The 20,165-nt window shown below is 29.1% G+C and overlaps 2 long non-coding RNA genes and 1 pseudogene across 5 annotated transcripts; 1 reads left to right on the top strand and 2 right to left on the bottom strand.

The window, feature by feature from the left end:
* The first annotated feature begins 3,104 nt into the window (after positions 1–3,104).
* Positions 3,105–13,631, top strand: LOC105152927 (uncharacterized). Of its 2 annotated transcripts, XR_015544668.1 has the most exons (10): positions 3,105–3,296; positions 3,946–4,043; positions 4,441–4,594; positions 4,727–6,962; positions 7,658–7,767; positions 7,837–8,068; positions 8,142–8,362; positions 9,154–9,249; positions 9,679–11,418; positions 11,518–13,631. It is a non-coding gene; the product is annotated as an uncharacterized LOC105152927 (long non-coding RNA). The 2 variants fall into 2 exon arrangements; XR_847025.2 differs by lacking the exons at positions 7,658–7,767; positions 11,518–13,631 and having other exon boundaries at positions 3,113–3,296; positions 9,679–9,850.
* Positions 10,384–14,940, bottom strand: LOC105152925 (uncharacterized). 3 transcript variants are annotated; one of them, XR_015544677.1, is made up of 8 exons: positions 14,556–14,940; positions 14,358–14,481; positions 12,663–12,794; positions 12,300–12,426; positions 12,119–12,227; positions 11,496–12,017; positions 11,229–11,409; positions 10,384–10,622 (listed from the first exon to the last, which is right to left on the bottom strand). It is a non-coding gene; the product is annotated as an uncharacterized LOC105152925 (long non-coding RNA). The 3 variants fall into 3 exon arrangements; XR_015544676.1 differs by having other exon boundaries at positions 11,229–11,595; positions 11,875–12,017; positions 14,556–14,939; XR_015544675.1 differs by having other exon boundaries at positions 11,229–12,017; positions 14,556–14,939.
* A 3,158-nt stretch (positions 14,941–18,098) lies between these two features.
* On the bottom strand, positions 18,099–19,250 carry LOC105152921 (uncharacterized; annotated as a pseudogene).
* Between the last annotated feature and the right edge of the window lie 915 nt (positions 19,251–20,165).

Raw genomic sequence — 20,165 nt, 5'->3', positions numbered from 1 at the left:
CATAATATTACTGAACTATAATTGATGATAATTAAAAAATATTAGTCAAAGGCATACCTATGTTCATTGCAAGACCGTTAATACTTCGATAATCATTATTGTTGAAAGCGTTGAAAGCCAAAAATTTGGTTTAAACAAGCAAAGCAACACAGAGAGGTTGTCAAATGTGTATCTTCCTCTACTGAATAAGGAATCCTTATTTATTCCCACTCCTTAATTTTTCCATTTTCTAACTTAATATATAAACCGAAATACGACTGATAACTTATAGACGAAGTACTCACTTAATTAAATAATCTCTGTTCTTGTCACACTTTCAACAATAACGACTATCAAAGTATTAACGGACTTGCAATGAGCATAGAGGTATGATTCTGACATAATTTTTAATTATCATCAATTATAGTTTAGTAACATTATTAGAATCTGGAAATTGTGTGTTCATTCAATCGAGAAGTAAGGCGGGGAGATTTGCGCTAATATATATAGTAGTTTCGAATTAAAATTAACAAGAAATCGAACGTTGCGTTACGATAGAATCATACATTTTATTAAATGAAATGCATGCATGCAGTCATACCTGCTCCGATGCATGCTAGAATACATTCATACATTGATCGGTGCATACTGACATCCATGATTTCTGTACATGATTTTTATGCAAGATTTCGAACTTGTTTCATTTCATGCACCAATCAAAAGATTGAAAATGGTCACGTAATCGGACGACCGACAGCATCTTCAGAATAGAAACAATTGTGCTAATTTCGTAGTTATCTATCAAATGTCAGATTTCAAGCTAAAAAATGTTTAAAAAAAGAGATGGACAAACATCGGTGCAAAGAGGAAACTATTAATAAAAGAAATGTGAGAAAGAATGCTCTTATTGCGAAATGATAACATTTGTACAATTTAAGTAGTTGGAACTTCAATGTGTATATCTTCAAAATAAGTAATAAAAAAAGTAATAAATAATTTTAACTGTTTATAATTATATAATTATTAATTGTTTATCTTATTTATTATTTTATTTTTTAATTATTATCTATTTCTATTAAATTATATTTTTTTATTTTTATTCAATTATTATTTATTTATATATTTTTATTAATTATTTATTTTAGAATTATTTTATTTTATTATTTTATTATTATATTATTACTTATTTAATTACTATTATGCGTGTATATGAGTATTTATTTTTCAAAACTATATTTTCATATTCACAAATTTAATAAGATAATATTCTTTAAAATTTGTAAAAAGAAGAGCATAAAAACCATCACAAGATATTGTTTGTGATATTTAATTATCATTACATTAATAAAATATTAGACGTTTCAGCCACAATCTGGCCATCTTCAGTAAATTCACAATATTCTTAAAACGCAGAAGTACACATAACTGACATTAAATTCAATCGTCGTGTAATTTAACTATGTATAAATGTGTTCTTTCATCATGTAAAGGTGCCTCTATAACAATGTTGCAGCGCCAATTATCAAATTACGAAATATGTAGAACAAGAATTTCCAGATTCTAATTTAACAGTCCAGATTCTAATTAACCTATCATTAATATCTTCTAGTCGAAATATATGAGAATAGAATCGTTACCTGTTTTACAGCAAAAAAAATGAAGAATCTCAAGTACATCTTTTACACAGATGGAAATTTGTTGTGACATTATGTGTTATTATTTGTCATATCATATATGTTACCACTATTTATATATATGTTTCAAAAGTTTAAATTGTTTTAGAATTATTTATTAAGTGAGAGAGAGATCTTTCTTAAGAAAAGGCAGATAAACGTCGGACAACGATTCAGTGTCACTTTGCTTATTGACTACTTATTTGGCATTTAATGTATATCATTTCAGAGATTCTTCTTTTCATTAATGATTGTTCTGTGTCTAAAATTCTATTATCCCAATAATAATATCCCACTAATATTATCCCAATCGAATTCATGCATCTCATTCAACTGGTGATGCGAAACCACTGACATCTCCGAGATGGATCTTCTTATGTCAGCCCTATGTTCTTTTATTCGAGTTTTTAATTTCCTTTTTGTTTGGCCAACATAAGAAGACTCACAATATATTTAGACAATTTATTTTATAAACCACTCCACAATGGTCCTCTTTACGCAAAGGATCTTTTCCAGTTTTCATAAATCTATTCATTTTATTTATAAATTTACGATATTAAAGCCCTGACTATGTGATAGTTTTTTAAATTTACCCGATATTTTACTTAAATATGGTATTAAGAAAAACTTTTTCTTTAAATTAGAATTAGAATCGCTTTCGTTATTGTTGTGATCACCATTTTTATCTAAATTAGTTCTACTTTCTAAAGTTTTAATTCTATTTTTTATTGTTGAAAAGATGAATTTAAAAGGATAACCATTCATTAACAGAATGTGAATTAAGTCAGAGATGTTTTTTTCCTAAAATTTTGAATGGAATAAAAGCAATATTCTATCTAATTGGCCAATGATTACATCCCTTTTATGTACTAACGGATGATTCGAAAAATAATTTAAATATCTCCCTTTTTGGTAGGTTTTTTATAAATATCGAAGATGATTCTTCCTTCTTGTCTCACTAGTTTAACGTCTAAAAAATTAATGCCATTTTCATCGCCAAAGTCTGTGAATCTTAGCCTTTCATGATATGAATTAAACAATTCCAAAACATTCTCCACTTTGTTTTTTTTAAATATTTTTTGATATTATTCAATGCATTCTTTTTTCTTTTTAATTTTTTAATTAAAAGACATGCTTTTTTTGACATTGCCATTAAAACGATATCGGTCATCAGTTTGTCTCCTTCTTTTTCATCTTTAATTTGTTTTATTAATTTGTTTTATTAATTTGTATTATTTGTTTTATAAGATTATAGCTAACTCCTAATATGTTCATTGGTTACCGCGTCTCATTTTGTCGCGCGTTAAGCGTTTCCAATGTAGGAACCAATAGATTTGTTCTCTGCAGTGGGACTGCACTAGAATTGATCTGAATCGAACTAGTGCAAGCCAGAACTGACGAGTGTAATGGCTTCTTTACATTGGACGCGGCAAAATGATGCGGTAGTCAATAAGCTTGCAAGTTCTGTGTTCATTGTTTACTGCGTCTCATTTTGCTGCACGGCAAGCGTTTTCGCGGCCAGTGTGCAGGAGCCATAAGTGTATAGATAAGATATAGAATATGTTCTAGTGTAAGATAAAAACTTTCCAATAATTCCATCAGTACAATTCTCTTCCTTTCGATATGAAAATCGAGTGTAAAACGGTAAGTATATGGACAAGACTACCACTGATCTAAAAGACTTTACAATATATATATTTTAATACATAGCATGGAAAATGCAGTCATACTAGTGATAACCGTCACAATTCATTAGTTAAAAATCGTAACTATTGAGTATCAAATTTGTAAGATTAGAAAATGTTATGCTGTATATATAATGTATAATAATTAATAACATAATACTGAATGTTTTAACGAGCAATAATTTCTGTTTATTCATTTATAACATAAATAATATATATGTATTTTTTATACATGTATTTTATATATATATATATATATATAGATAGCAAAGATATTTGCTATCTTGTATTTAAATAGTAGTGATCGTGCTTATAAAATGTAGTTGAAAAATATTTAATTATTTACATTAACATGACATTTTCTAACCTATACCAATTTGATGTTCAATAGTTATGATTTTGTTAATATAATATAAATTTAACTATAAAAGTAATTTGTCATAAATTGGAGCTTTCATGTATCTTCATTTATGTCTATTGAGTTTATGTATATTAGTTAATATTTATATATATATATATATATATATATATATATGTGCATGTATATGCTTATGTGTGTGTGTGTGTCTGTGTGTATACTTGTGTTTAATTATATAATTTTGTTATAGAGAATTAACTGAAAGAGTAGGCAGAACGCATAACACAAAACTAATCTCTGGAAACAAGGGAATAATTTGTCAAATGCAGAATAAACAACTATTCACTCGTAAGTTTTATTTTATATATTACATTTTAATAAGATCTTATTAAAAACGTTTGCATATACACTGCTAAAAGAATTAGGGGATTATTTAAAATCAGCGCAAAAAGGAGCAAATTCAAAGTTTTGTTTTTTGTGAAAAATGGTTGCAAAACGATTTTCGAAAAACCATTTTAAAATTTCAAATCTTAACTTTCAACTGCTTCAAATCTTGTATATCTGCAACAATATATATATTTCGCTATAAATTTGGCACTAATTTACTCCTTTTTAACACTGATTTTAAGTTCTCTAGTAATTTTTATAACAATGTTATTGCATTAACATAAAAAGTAGTATATTTAATTGTGTTAATAATGAAACATTCATAAAGGCCTAAATAGTTTTTTTTTATATCACACAGAGCTGTTGTAATCATCTCTTTTAAATATGTTACTACTTTACACTACTGTTAGTACGAATAAGAAACACAAATAAGGAAGGCGTAAACAAGAAATATAAAAATGATACAATAATTATATTAGGAAATGTCTGAAATTGCGACTAATGATAAAGAGGTAAGTAGAAAATTGTACAATGTTTTAGTGAAACAGAAAGGGAGAGAGAGGATGTCTTTATTCAATCAAATCAAATTTTTGGTGTCGATTTTAATCAGACTAAAATTATTTTTTATATTAAATTCTTTACAGATCACAAGCAAAAAAGGGAGCAACGTGGACATGTTCAAAAAAAGTTTAAAAAAGTTTTCAAAGAAAATTTAAAATTAACTAAAATAGATGAAGTGAAAAATGTTATGAACTACAATGGAAAAGCAGAGCAACAAAAAATGACAGTCATATGAAAACTTTGTGAAAGAAACGAGCAATCCATTAAGGCCAATAAATTATGAGAAGATTGCAATAATATTTTGAAAGAATTGATAAATAGCAAAAAAGAATGACGATGAAAAATAAATAATATAAACGAAATATTTTGAAAAAGTATGAAGTATAATAGTATGTATAGTTAAAAGATTTTCGATGTTATTGATTACAAAACATTATTTTAAAAGTTATTCAAGTTTACTAAAAGTTTAGTAACAAAAGTTCAGTAACGAAGTACTTTCGTGTGAAACACTAATATGTTATACATATTGCAATGTATCTGGATTCAATAATTTTTTATTTTAATATTTGTAAAAATAATATCTTATAATTATAAGATTCGATATTTTTAGGCCTGTTCTTTTTGGCTGAACTTTTGCGCTAGTTCATCTTTCTTCCTTTTCTGCCCAGGAAGAAAGAAGAGGAAGAAAGATGAGCTTGTGTTCACTCAAAAAGAACAGATCTACTGATTACAAAAAATTATTTTAAATATTAGGGGAGTTGAACCCAGATCTCTAGTGTTCTGTGAGAAAAAAATAATCAAAACATTTCCTTATTCAAGAGTAGATGGAATGGAATGAAAGAAAAACGTGCAGTAAACATAACACTTTATATGATTGTGAAAAATCATTTAAATTTTCTATTGAAATAAAGCGAATTGTTATCTAATATAAATTATTTTTGTGTAAAGTGTATAAAATAATTCAAATTAATTATTTGCAATTTTATTAATTATATTATACAAATAATATATATAAAACTTATTATTTGTATAAAATATTATATAAATAAAATATTATATAAATAATAAAAAAAAATTCTCTGGACACAATTAAAATTATCGTTACCAGAGCAAAGTATGGTAGCTAATGTCAAAATATTAAAACATGTTTCATTGATTTTATACTTTTCCTTTGTAAACATATCAATTAATAATTTTTTTTTTAGATCAATGCTGGCTCTACAACTCTCCATAGCGATAGATTCAATTGCAGGTCCCGCAATTCTTTCATACATTTTCAGAGTTGATGATGATCATTGATATATGTTGTAATCAAAATGATATTCATATGGGTTTCATCGTTACCTTTTAATCATACTATATCTCCAAAAGAGATCGTATCCTCCAATTTACTTACCGTATCCTCCAGATACGTTTGTTGCCGCTTACTCCGTTTATCCGAAATCGTAAATTCTGAGGCATCTCATGATCTCGTTCCGAAATATGACGGGCATAAAATTTCAGTGTGGCAATTTGCGCGTGCAAGAAAACAAAAGATTCAATATCTTTAGTTGATGAGGTATTATTCGTGCAAATGCTAAGGAATAAATTCATGCATATCTTGCTATAGAAGACAAGGCTCACCTTACAGTTACTAAATTTTTAGAGATTCTCAAAAGAACATTCGGTCCTAGTAGAAGCGCTGATTATTATCGGATACAGCTTAACATCGCGTACAAAAAACCTAGGAAACTAAACTTAATTGATTATTTAAGGCGAATGAAGAATTTGCGAATAGCTATAGGAGACGATCAAGTAAACCTCGACCTTAATCGATTCTAAAATTTCTTTGATACTCGTCGGATGGCTCGTTATTCCCTGTTGTCTATGCTATTGTGTTTAAGCCTTAACTAGTAAAATTACCATTAAAAAGAGTGTGTTCCAATACAATATACTGCCAGTACTAGCAATACTGGGTATCAATTATTAAACTTTATTCCTAGAATGGAAAGTGGAAACCATTGAAGTTAATGGAGAAATTTTTCACTTTTCATCTTTCATCCTAGGAAAAAGGTTTCATGATTGATACTCTAAAAAATTATTTCGCTATTAGCACGCAACGCGCTGCGACATTTCCCTCAATGACATCATAAATGATAATCATGTTGCCACTGCGACTACTGCGGCTTTCGAGATGAAGCAGTTACAGTGCAAAGGTAAAGAACTCATGGGCGCGTTATTTGACGCGCGCGTTATGGACGTTTGGAACTGGGAGCGTTTGATGCAGTTTTATGCAGTTTTGGTGCTGAAATGGAGACTGGCAGCTTAGACGAGATTCAGGTCAGTAAAAAAGCATAGCGTCGGAAGCATCGTAAGTATTATCATGCGACTTTCCGATAAAAAAATCACTTTTTTTATGAATATGTATATATATATATATATATATATATATATATATATATATATATATATATATAAACATATAAACACGCATAAATAGTCATAAATATGTATAATTATGTATGAAATATGTCCATACATGTTTATACATCTTTTTTCTTTTTTAAAATTACTTTTCAGTGTAATAGAAATAATAATAGTAATGTAAAAACATAAAAAATAATTAAAGGGATAATTTTCATATTGTTTGTTAGAGAAAAAAACAAGTTTGGAAAAATGTAAAGAAAAATGTGCGGAAAGTCGCATGATGATGCTTCCAACGCTACGATATGCTCAATGAATGGCCTTTAGGCATTAAGATGTAGCAGTAAGTAAATCAGCCAATCATAATGGTCTACAATAGTTGATTAAGGAGTAGGGGTAGAAATCGGCCAATCATAGTTGATTATTTTTCTCACATTCAACTATGATTGGTCGATTTCTAAGTCTACTCCTTAATCCACTACTGCTAGTGCCCATTGTAAACCATGCATAAATGTGTCGAGGGCTTTATACTTAAGATCACTAAAAATGTATATATTAAATATGTTTTAAAATGTATATAACAAATTTTGTTATATAATAAATTCTAATAGCGTTTTCAGTTCGGGTCTGCATCAACTTAGGTTAGAAAATGCTTCGGTATTGGTTGACGTTATACGCTCTATTAATAGGAGAGCATCGAAACATCACTACTTTAACCTAGGTTAGTGCAAACTCGATCGGGCCGAAAACGCTATAACTTTCTGTTTTTTTTTTCTAATTTTCTGCTTAGTGAACTCTGGAGGTAGAGGTTGTCCCATCCGCCCTCCTCCCTGACCCTGAATCCGCCACTTGGTGTTGTTATTGCACATTAGTTTAGTTGGGCAGTCTTCGTTTTATACTGCATTCTTTATCGAATGAATCAGATATTTAATAGTGGCTGGTTTAGCTTGGAACTCAACAATGGAAATAAATTTTGGACCTAATAATAATTACAACATTTTCGAGTTGTCTGCATCAGTTAGGTAACTATAAAATTTACAATCCACGATACATTCATATTTATTATGTATTTTATAAAATCGTTATGTTTTATAGATGTATCATGAAGTTATTAGATATACATATGTTTCAAGACTCGGAATATAAAATTGGCAATGTGATACATGGAGTTAGGACATACGAACACAATAGTACCAACATTAAGTAAACATTCAAAATTATAAACATGGTTTATACTTGTAAACAATATAAAAAAGGAGCATAAAAACGCAAGTTGTTATTAAAATGTCCAGTGTGCACGAGTCATAAGCATGTAGGTAAGGAATAGAAAATGTTCTAGTGTAAGATAAAAATTGGGGCGTTCCCATAATCCCAACAGTACAATTTTCTTTCTTTCGATACGAAAATCGAGTGTAAAACAGTAAGCATATGTAAGATTACTCTTGATTTAAAAGACTTTACAATGTATATATTTTAATACATAGCATTAAAAATGCAGACATACAAGTGATAACCGTCACAATTTATTAGTTCAAAATCGTAACTATTGAGTATCAAATTTGTAAAGTTAGAAAATGTTATGCTGTATATATAATGTATAATAATAAATAACATAATACTGAATGTTTTAATGAGGAATAATATTTATTTATTATAACTTAAATAATAATATATATGTATTTTTTATATATTTATGTATATATATATATATATATATATATCAAAGATATATTTCTAACTTGTATTATAAATAAGTAGTGATCGTTGCTTATAAAATGTAGTTGAAAAATATTTAATTATTACATTAACATGACATTTTCTAACCTTACAAATTTGATGTTCAATAGTTATGATTTTTAATATAATTATAATTTATAATATAATTTTTTCATAAATTGTGATGCCTTTCATGTATCTTCATTTTATGTATTTTTATTTTATGTATCTTTATTTTATATATTTTATATATATATATATATATATATATATATATATATATATGCATGTATATGCGTATGTGTATGTGTGTGTGTGCGTGTGTGTGTATATATATATGTGTGTGTGTGTGTATATTTGTGTTTAATTATTATATATAATTTTGTTATAGAGAATTAACTGAAAGAGTAGGCGGAAAGCATAACATAAAACTACTCTGGAAACAAGGGAATAATTTGTCAAATGCAGAATAGACAACTACTCATTCGTAAGTTTTATTTTACATATTACATTTTAATAAGATCTTATTAAAAACGTTTGCATATACACTGATAAAAGAATTAGGGGATTATTTAAAATCAGCGCAAAAAAGGAGCAAAGTTTCAAAGTTTCGTTTTTTGTGAGAAATGGTTGCAGAACGATTTTCAAAAAAGCATTTTAAAATTTCGAATCTTAACTTTCAACTGCTTCAAATTTTGTATATCTGCAACAATTTCGCTATAAATTTGGCACTAATTTACTCCTTTTTAGCTGATTTTAAGTTCTCTAGTAATTTTTTAAACAGTGTTATTGGTAGTATTAACATAAAAAGTAGTATATTTAATTGTGTTAATAATGAAACATTCATAAAGCCCTAAATAGGTTTTTTTTATATCACACAGAGCTGTTGTAATCATCTATTTTAAATATGTTACAGGTCTATTTTGACTGTTAGTGCGAATAAGAAAAACAAATATCATGAAGGCATAAACAAGAAATATAAAAATAATGATACAGTAATTATATCAGCAAATGTCTGAAATTGCGACTAATGATAAAGAGATTAGTAGAAAATTGTACAATGTTTTAATGAAAGAGAAAGAGAGAGAGAGGATGTCTTTATTCAATCAAAACAAATTTTTGATGTCGATTTTAATCTGACTAAAATTATTTTTTATATTAAATTCTTTACAGATCACAAGCAAAAAAGGGAGCAACGTGGACATGTTCAAAAACAGTTTAGAAAATTTAAAATTAACTAAAATAGATGAAGTGAAAAACGTTATGAACTACAATAGAAAATATTAGCAAAGCAACAAAAAATGAGATAATCATATGAAAACTTTGTAAAAGAAACGAGCAATCCATTAAGGCCAATAAATTACGAGAAGATTGCAATAATATTTTGAAAGAATTGATATAAATAACAACACAGAAAGGCGATGAAAAATAAATAATTTAAACAGTATATTTTGAAAAAGTACGAAGTGTAATAGTATGTATAGTTAAAAGATTTTCGATGTTATTGATTACAAAACATTATTTTAAAAGTTATTCAAGTTTACTAAAAGTTTAGTAACAAAAGTTTAGTAACGAAGTACTTTCGTGTGAAACACTAATATGTTATACATATTGCAATGTATCTGGATTCAATAATTTTTTATTTTAATATTTGTAAAAATAATACTTATAATTATAAGATTCGATATTTTTAGGCCTGTTCTTTTTGGCTGAACTTTTGCACTAGTTCATCTTTCTTCCTTTTCTGCCCAGGAAGAAAGAAGAGGAAGAAAGATGAGCTTGTGTTTACCCAAAAAGAATCTACTAATTACAAAAAATTATTTTAAATGTTGGGGGAGTTGAACCCAGATCTCCAGCGTTCTGTGAGAAAAAAATAATCAAAACATTTCCTTATTAAAGAGTAAATGGAATGAAATGAAAGAAAAACGTACAGTAAACATAACACTTTATATGATTAAGAAATCATTTAAATTCTTTATTGAGATAAAGCGAATTGTTATCTAATAAAATATTTTTGTGTAAAGTGTATAAAATAATTCAAATTAATTATTTGCAATTTTATTAATTATATTATACAAATAATATATATAAAACTTATTATTTGTATAAAATATTATATAAATAATAAAAAAAATTCTCTCTGGATACAATTAAAATTATCATTACCAGAGCAAAGTATGATAGCTAATGTCAAAATATTAAAACATATATTTCATTGATTTTATACTTTTCCTTTGTAAACATATCAATTAATAATTTTTTTTTTAGATCAATGCTACTCTCCATAGCGATAGATTCAATTGCAGGTTCCTCAATTCTTTCATACATTTTCAGAGTTGATGATGATCGTTGATATATGTTGTAATCAAAATGATATTCATATGGGTTTCATCATTACCTTTTAATTACTATTACTCTACTACACTACTACACTATTACTCTCTACACTATTACTCTATACTATACCTCCAAAAAAGATCATATCCTCCAATTTACTTCCAGATACGACGTTTGCTGCCGCTTACTCCATTTATCCGAAATCGTACATTGCATCTCATGATCTCGTTCCGAAATGGGATCATATTATGACGGGCATAATATTACAGTGTGGCAATTTGCGCGTGCAAGAAAACAAAAGATTCAATACCTTTAGTTGGTGAGGCATTATTCGTGCAAATGTTAAGGAATAAATTATCGCATCATGCATATTTTGCTATAGAAGACGAAACTCACTTTACTGTTACTAAATTTTTAGAGATTCTCAAAAGAATATTCGGTCCTGGTAGAAGCGCTGATTATTATCGGGTAGAGCTTAGCATCGCGTACAAGAAACCTAGGAAACATATACTTAATTGATTATATAAGGCGAATGAAGAATTTGCGAATAGCTATAGCAGAGGGTGATCAAGTAAATCTCGACCTTAATCGATTCCAAAATTTCTTCTATCGATTCGTATGCTCTCGAAGCATTTTATGAGGATCTCCCTCGCGACTACAGAATCGAATTAAAGACCGAAGAGTACACTAATTTCGCCGATGCTGATTTTACAACATAACGATACACAAACGCCTCGAGAGAGAGGAATCTCAATTAAAAATAGTCGTAACTTACAATGACGAATCCGCTCCTAGTAATACTTAAGTGCCGATAAAAATATTGCGACGCGATGCTCCTGCCAGTGAATCCGCTGCTTCTGCGAACAATCAGGCCACTGCGTCAGATGCTTTTGAGGGCACACGAAAAATTTGCAGCTACTGTAAAAATTTTGAACATTTATTTCATGAATGTAGAAAACGACAATATCGAATTAACAATCCAAATATTGACAATAATAATACTAATAATGGTTATTTACCATTAGGTTATTAGAATTATTAGAATTATTATTAGCCAGCGAGACTATCCCTTAAGTTAGGGGAACGCACGTTCCATTCTTCCACTGGAATGCTCTCCCAGCTAGTTACCTGCATAAACAATAAAACATATATTAGAATAATTAATACACTTGATTACAAAATAGAAGTCTTAATATCTACTATTCGACTTTTAGAAGTCGCCGAGCTCTCTCATAAGTCTCCATTGCATGTATCCTCGTGCTATATCAAAACCTTGAGCTCCAAAGCTCCAAATGAAATTAATAAACCTCCATTTGCTCAAGTTCGCCTGTAATAAAAGAAAACATTAAAGATTTGCTTATCACGCCTAATACTAATAAACAAACGCTTTTACGCGCTAATAATACCAATGATTCATCCCTCGATGAGTCATGGCGTATAACAACTTAAATAAAAAGATCTACTAATTCTATTATTTCTTATAATTTATCTCATTCTATTATTACTAATTCTACAAATATTAATTCTATTAATTCTATCGAGGCTTTAGCTATGAGCACTTACGAGAGATCTCTCTGTTCACCAGACATCGCTAATTCTTTATTCACGCTGGTAGAACCATTCCCTCTTGATAGCTCTAAGGAACATGCTCACCTCATGTGAGGCTTGATTGTTAATCTTGCGCGTACTCTGTTTCTGAAAAAGGAAAAATGAATGCATTTAGTATAAATATGATAAATAAAAGTGTCACCGTGATCAATTCCGTTAGCGATAACATTAATAATTATACGAATAATACAAGCGATAATTGCGAAAATTGCGAAAACATAGCGAATATAAACAATAATTCAATAGTAGAAAATAATTTCAATAATTCCGATAAGTTATCATACATTCTACCATTATTACGAACATTTAACTGCTCTCGAGAAACAGCATATTATTAAATTAGTAAGAACACATAGCGATAGATTTTATATCTCTAACAAGTATCTCGACAAAATGCATGTACAAACTCACAAAATTATTACTACAGATAACCTACCAATTCAACATAAGCAATATAGGGTAGACTCTTTTAGTCAATACACGCGAATATCTCTAAAAGGGGAAATTTTTTTTTAATATTTCAGACAAAAATTTTATGGTTTCAAGGGAGAAAAAAGACGGTGATCTTGGTTCACCTTGATAAGAAGTCCTTAAGGTTTATGTTACGTAAAATTTTTTAAATCAAACTCTCCATTTTTTATTGCGAATTCTTGTAGCTTATTTCAAAAAAGCTTTCCAAGACAATATAATAAAGAATTTTTTCGTTAGGTACATTTCGAATTTTAAGGTTCGAAAGTTACAGTACTGCCGGCATTTGCATTACGCAAGGTGTCCGGCTAGAACCTTTTGAATGTTGTTCAGGATCACATTTGTTATCCGTCCTGGATAATATTTGTTAAGATCAAGATTGTTGGTGATTGTTTCTCTGTTTTCATTTTTGCACTTTGAAAATTCATTTTAATAAATTTAAATTTCCACTAAAAACTTGATGATATACTTTATTAATTAATCTAATCATTACTAATATTACATAATACATTTATATAATTAATATATAACTAATTACCCGACACTACGTAATATATTTTTAACCTAAATTGTAAAATGAAAACTAATTCTCAAGTCTTAGCGTTTTCTATTCTTTAGATCTGTTTAATAATAATAATAACAACTTTGTGCAACTATTTACAAGTAGTAAAAAATAAAATCATGATAATAAATAAAAACGACAGATGCATGTAAAAGACGTGACAGCAGGTAAAAGGCTGATTAGAAACTAAGTAAATTATAATAACCGTAAATAAGAGTAGAATAATACATATATTTAATCATGTGGTATTGATTTGAAACATAGTAAAATATAATTACAATAGAGAGAGAGAGAGTATACATGAATCAGATACATAATGATTAAATAATGAAATAATGAAATAACAATATAAAATAGTATGCGATTATTCCTCCGAAAGACCAACTTATTTTAAAAGAATTAAGTTATGATGAGAAACGAGACTTCTTTTAAAAAATAAATAAATTTTGTCTAATACCATTTTATACTACTTCATGCTATTTTATATTGTTATTCATTTCATTATTTAATCATTATGTATCTAATTCATGTATACTCTCTATCTCTATTGTAATTAAATAAAGATAAACTTATAACGGCTGTTAATAATAATAAACAAAAATGAATTTAATTGTAATTACGTCTGTATTGATTTCCGTTTGTCTTGGTATTGTTATCACTTCTCCAGTGGAAGACAGAATAAAAATAATCCAGAAAAATCATGAATCTGCAGCAGGCAGTCACAAGAGCATCACGAAAACATACCTGCAAATTAAACAATAATATGCATGGAGTAATATGAAGACACAAATTCAAGATTATATTCGACAATGCCGTACTTAGTTCGCGAGGCATCAATGTATCAGTCACCAAGGACACGCATCCTCGAAACGCCACAAGAGACACCAAGGTCGACTGCAACAAATGCAATATTGATCATCTTTCGGAATCATTAATGGAATTGCAGAGTCGAACGCTTTGTCATTAACATTGTCATTCATTAGCTGTCTTGACTTGGAATTACGAAAAAGTCTGCCATTATATATGCCGATTTCATAAAGAAGAGATCAATTGAAGGTCAGCAAACAATTCAGTATTACACATTAAATCGCCTTTTCGGAGCAATTTTGTCTTGGATATCACGCCTTTTTTTCTGTTTATATCAGGATTTGGCAAGATTTGCACTTCTCGGCCGATTTTCGACTTGGTTCTGCCTTCCGCTATTCCCCTCTCTTCTCGCCCAGCGCGGGCACCGAATTTGCTTTTCGCGCGAACTTTGAATGATGCTTAGTCGTAGTATATATACATACATAGTATATACATGATTCACATTATTCAAGCATTATTAAGAATTATATAAGCATTTAATTTATAATATTGATTTGTACTCATATTTATGGTCTAAGACTTTTGAAACTTTCTATATCTAATTTGTTATATCTATATGTTTCCAGTGATGGTTATGTTCAAGCATATTTAAGTCAAAGCTTGCACTAATAATAATAATCTCTGAAAAGTTAATAATTTTCGAATTATGTAATAAATAAGAACTTTTAAAATAATAATAATTTTAAATAATTAATAATATTTAAAATAATAATAATTAATAAGTGTCAAGGTTAATGGAGTCAGCGCAGAAGTTGCATACAGTTATTAATAAATAACAATTACTTCTTCATAATATTGGTGTCTTCTTTATTTCAAAATCTTGAATGTTTTGATTCGCTTTATAATCATCCTCAGCAATATAACAATTAGCAATATAATTCGTCCAAAACGAGTCACTCTCAGACTGTAATGGATTCTGGAACAAAGCACTCAACATATTCATAAGCTTTAAAAAATTTGTTTTAATTTCTAAATGCAATAATTTAATAATAACACGTGTCGTGAAAATGTACAAATTGCAATTATCAAACGTGTATGACCAATGCTTCCAGATGGTTGAAAAATTGAATGGTACATGGTACGGCAAAAAAAGCAGAAGATTTAAAACTTAGGTCGGTATTTATAGTCAAATCTTAGAGAATCCGCACAATAAAAGAAATAAGGAACAGAGAACAAAGAATAAGAATTTCAACCTATCAGAAATCATGCATTATGGAATACACAGTTTCTAATAGGTTGATATTTTTATTCTCTCTGTTCTCTGTTCCTTATTTCTTATTATCCCTATTTTCTTAGGGCAACGACATCCCAAACACAACAGGCACAGGCAACAGGGAATAACGTCCAATCAGAGCTCTGGTATGTAAGTTTGATATTATATCCCAGAGTTCTGATTGGATGACTCGTTATTCCCTGTTGCCTATGCTATTGTGTTTAAGCCTTAACTAGTAAAATTATCTTTAAAAAGAGTGTTCCAATACAATACACTGCCAGTACTAGCAGTACTGGGTATCAATTATTAAACTTTATCCCTAGAATGGAAAGTGGAACCATTGAAGTTAATGGAGAAATTTTTCATTTTTCATCTTTCACCCAGGAAAAAAGTTTCATGATTGATATTCTAAAAAATTATTTCGCTATTAGCACGCAACGCGCTACGACAGCGACTATTTCCCTAAATGACATCATAAATAATAATCATATTGCCACTGCGACTACTGCGGCTTTCGAGATCAGATAGTTACAGTGCAAAGATAAAGAACTCATGGGTTATTATTTGACGCGCGCGTCACGCGTTATAGACGTTTGGAACTGAGAGCGTTTGATGCAGTTTTGGTGCTGAAATAGAGATTAGCAGCTTAGACGAGATTCAGGTCAGTAAAAAGAAAAATAAAAGTAAAAAGAAATTGATATACATATTGTGAAATGAATTATATGCACATGTATGCATGGCTAAAGTAGAGGTTATTTGTATTTTCAAGATCTTGAATATTTTCTGCATACTTCAGACATATTATTGTTATCACTTTAAATTTTTTGTAGAGAATATTCACATGCGATTTATGTGAAGAAATTGTGGGCAGCTTGGAAATAGTAAAGAGCCATTCTTGTCTAATGGGATATGCAAAAGCAATTTTTGATGAAAATCTTTATTTTTATCCTCAAAGCAGTAAGTAAATTTAATTACTATTTTGTGAATAAATATTGCATAATGTTATTAAATATATATATCATATTGTATAGATAATGGAGACATACATTGTACGTCGAAGTGATGTGAATATTTAAGGGAGAATCAGAATGTTACGATCGTATCGCAAGATAGAAAAACGATGGCAAGAAGTCAGCGAAGCAATAAAAGGCACACAACCAAGACATTCAGTTTTCAAATGAGTTACATGAACAATGGTGAAAATTTGGAAGAAATTACTTAGATGAGTGATTTATGTGATAACATGAAAATTTCTATATAATTCTCTTGATGTCGCAGGCTACTTTTTCTAAGCCATTTCTTTCAAACTATTTATCGCTACGTTTACATTGTGAATTTAGGCCGCGACCTATATAATAAATGTTCTTGTTTAGTCCCTGTAAGTTAAACAAAGATACTTATACTTATCGTATAGATCATAGATTAAGCGCACGATGTAAACATAGCTATGTATAATCAAAGCTCTCAGTTTTCTTATGTAGTACACAGACGTAGCTCGAATACACAAGATTATTGTAAATATACAGTACTTATAATTATTAAAATTATAAAAATAAAAAACAACATGATTTTATTTTAAAAGTATACTCTAGTGAAGAGTCCAAAGAAAATGGAAAAATCTCTGTAACCGTTTTATGTGGATTGTTCAGCGGAGAAGCTGCCAAGTGAGGCGACAAGTTAGTCGGAGAAGAATGGTTTTTATGAGTCATTAAACCTTTTGCGTGACACATTATTAAGAAGAGAGTGAATACAAGAAAAACAATTTTTTTAATTTTTAGAAAATATGTTAAAAGCATTGCGAAAATATTTGAATTATTAATTATGAAACCACATATTAATAATTATTACTGTTATTTCAGAACTGTATCGAATATGCCAGTCTGTAACAACAATATGAATATCGAAGACGAAGAAGAAAAAGAGAATCTGCACAAAATGATATCTCTAGTATGTTGCATTTTATGCTCATCATTTTAATTTGTATACATATATCAATATGTATATCTATTATTTTCAGAGAACAGCAAGAAGCAAAGGATAAACAGAAACTCAAACCAAGATAGTATTATTCTGGCACAAATAAGCGAGGCATTACGAGCCGCCGCCGGCAATTTCTTTGCCATCAATTCCAGTAACGAAAGAAGAAGATTTCGGAATGATGATTTCCTCGCAACTTCGTCAATTTCTAAGATTTCAGGAGACAACTAATGTTGAAAATACATAAAATAATGTTATATAAAGAACTAAATAAGGCTGAGCAATAAGTAGAATAAGAAGAAAATATATTATAATTTTTTTATTATTATTTTTTAAAATATATTTTATAATAAAATATTTTATTATAATATGAAGAAATAATATAAAAAGCTTTTAGAGATTTTACAAATGTTTTTTTATTAGAATGTTTTTTAACATAAAATAATCGTTTTTAAAAAAGTTATTAGTAATAATTAGTACGAAGTTATTAGTAATATTAATACAAAGTTATCAGCAATAATGTTAGTATAAAGATTAATGTTTTATATTACTTAATAATAACTTATGACTTAATTATTGATCTCATTGCCATGGTACGGTACTTTTGTTGAAATATTGACAGAAAAGTTCTCTAATTCTGATGGCTTCTCGAGTACTATTATGTGTGCCACAATTGGACACGTCTGTAAAAACATATCTATTTTCTATTATTGTTCTCTGAACCTAGAATGTGCACATCATTTGCTGTTTCCAATAGGTCTGATGTTACATAAAAATCGTTCTTGGAGTCTTTACGAAGCCAGTTATGCAAGCAAATTGTATTTTTAATCATGTTCATGGTTGTGTCTACACTGGCAATAATTGGCTTTCTGTAAATCCTCCATTGACTTGCCAGAATTCCGAAGAAGACGTTTTCGATGATGCATCTGGCACTTAATCGATAATTATAAACATGTTGATCTGCATTTAATGTCTTTTTGCCCCCTCGTGGGTATGGCCGGAGCAAGTATGGTTTAAGCGGAAACGCCTCATCTCCAATAAGGCAATATAGCAGCAATGGTCCTCCAGAAGAAATACATTTTTCTTTAGGAACTTTCATTGTATTGTTTCAAATTTTTGTCAAAGGTGCTATCTTTAAATATGCTTTCATTGCTACGCTGACTATACGCACCAATATCCACGAAGAGAAAATTATAATGCGCATCGCAAATAGTTAGTAAAACAATACTGTGGCTGTTTTCATAGTTATAAAAGTTTGATCCTGCATTGGACACTGAAAGACATAGTTGTGTTTAATTAAAATAAATCACACTTGAATAGATCATTGCAGCAGTGCATTGAAGATAAATACATAATGTACCTGAATTGTAACGTGTTTCCCACCAATTACCTCAATACGGTGTGGAAAATCCCACAAATCATTAAAGTCCTGAGCGATGTTTTCATTCCTGTACATCAAGTAGGCAGAAGAATTAGCGGACACTGTTGATCCCAAATAACTTCATAAGTTGTAATGATGATTTCACTTATAATAATTAAACCCACTAAATATTGAAAACTCATAGAGATCATTGAATCTCTTGATGCAAGATATCTATCTAAAATATAAACACAAAATATCATTGTTTTGTATTATTTTCGAAAACGTTAACTATAATTATATATTTTTTATAATTACATGTACAAGATTTATAAACATATTACCTCAAAGTTAAAGTTAGACATTCCGCTGGATTTATAGGCTCACGTACAACATACATCTCTGCAAATGCGGCCCTACAATTTCTAATAAAGCCTCAAATTGCATAGTAGAATGCGAAAATAGTTTTGAAATCACAAATCTTCCAGTTTCAGTGTTGGGAGTAACGCATGATAAAAACTATATTCATTTCGTTTTTAGTGGATTAGAGGACTAACCCACATACGTTTCTTTTGGCTCTTCCTTGTCTGCCTCCTTTTCATTAAAAAAATGGCCAATACCGCAAGCATTTGCTTACATCGGACATATGTATATTGAATATTTGTAATACTTGCACACTCTACTAGATATTCTTGATATTTAGCGATTGAAGCCATTAGTAATTATTGATGACACTTTATTTATTAATGTTACTTTATTTTTAATGCGACGCATCAATGCGCGGTAATCGTGGTATCTCTAAACAAACGTAGTCAAACGTTATAATGCTAGAAGACTACTAGAAAACGCTGCCAAGAGTGCTAAACGCGATGACGTATTTGAAGTTGGATAAATTCAACTGTAAACGCGTTAAACGCAACAGCGCTACAAGTTACTATAATCAAGTTATTTTTTTTCAATGACGCGTTTGAAGTTGGATAAATTCAACTGTAAACGCGTTAAACGCAACAG

This window comes from Acromyrmex echinatior, chromosome 3, assembly GCF_024713525.1.
Source record: "Acromyrmex echinatior isolate Ae372 chromosome 3, ASM2471352v2, whole genome shotgun sequence".
Classification (NCBI taxonomy): Eukaryota; Metazoa; Arthropoda; class Insecta; order Hymenoptera; family Formicidae; genus Acromyrmex; species Acromyrmex echinatior.
This window is presented reverse-complemented; position numbering and strand designations above follow the sequence as displayed.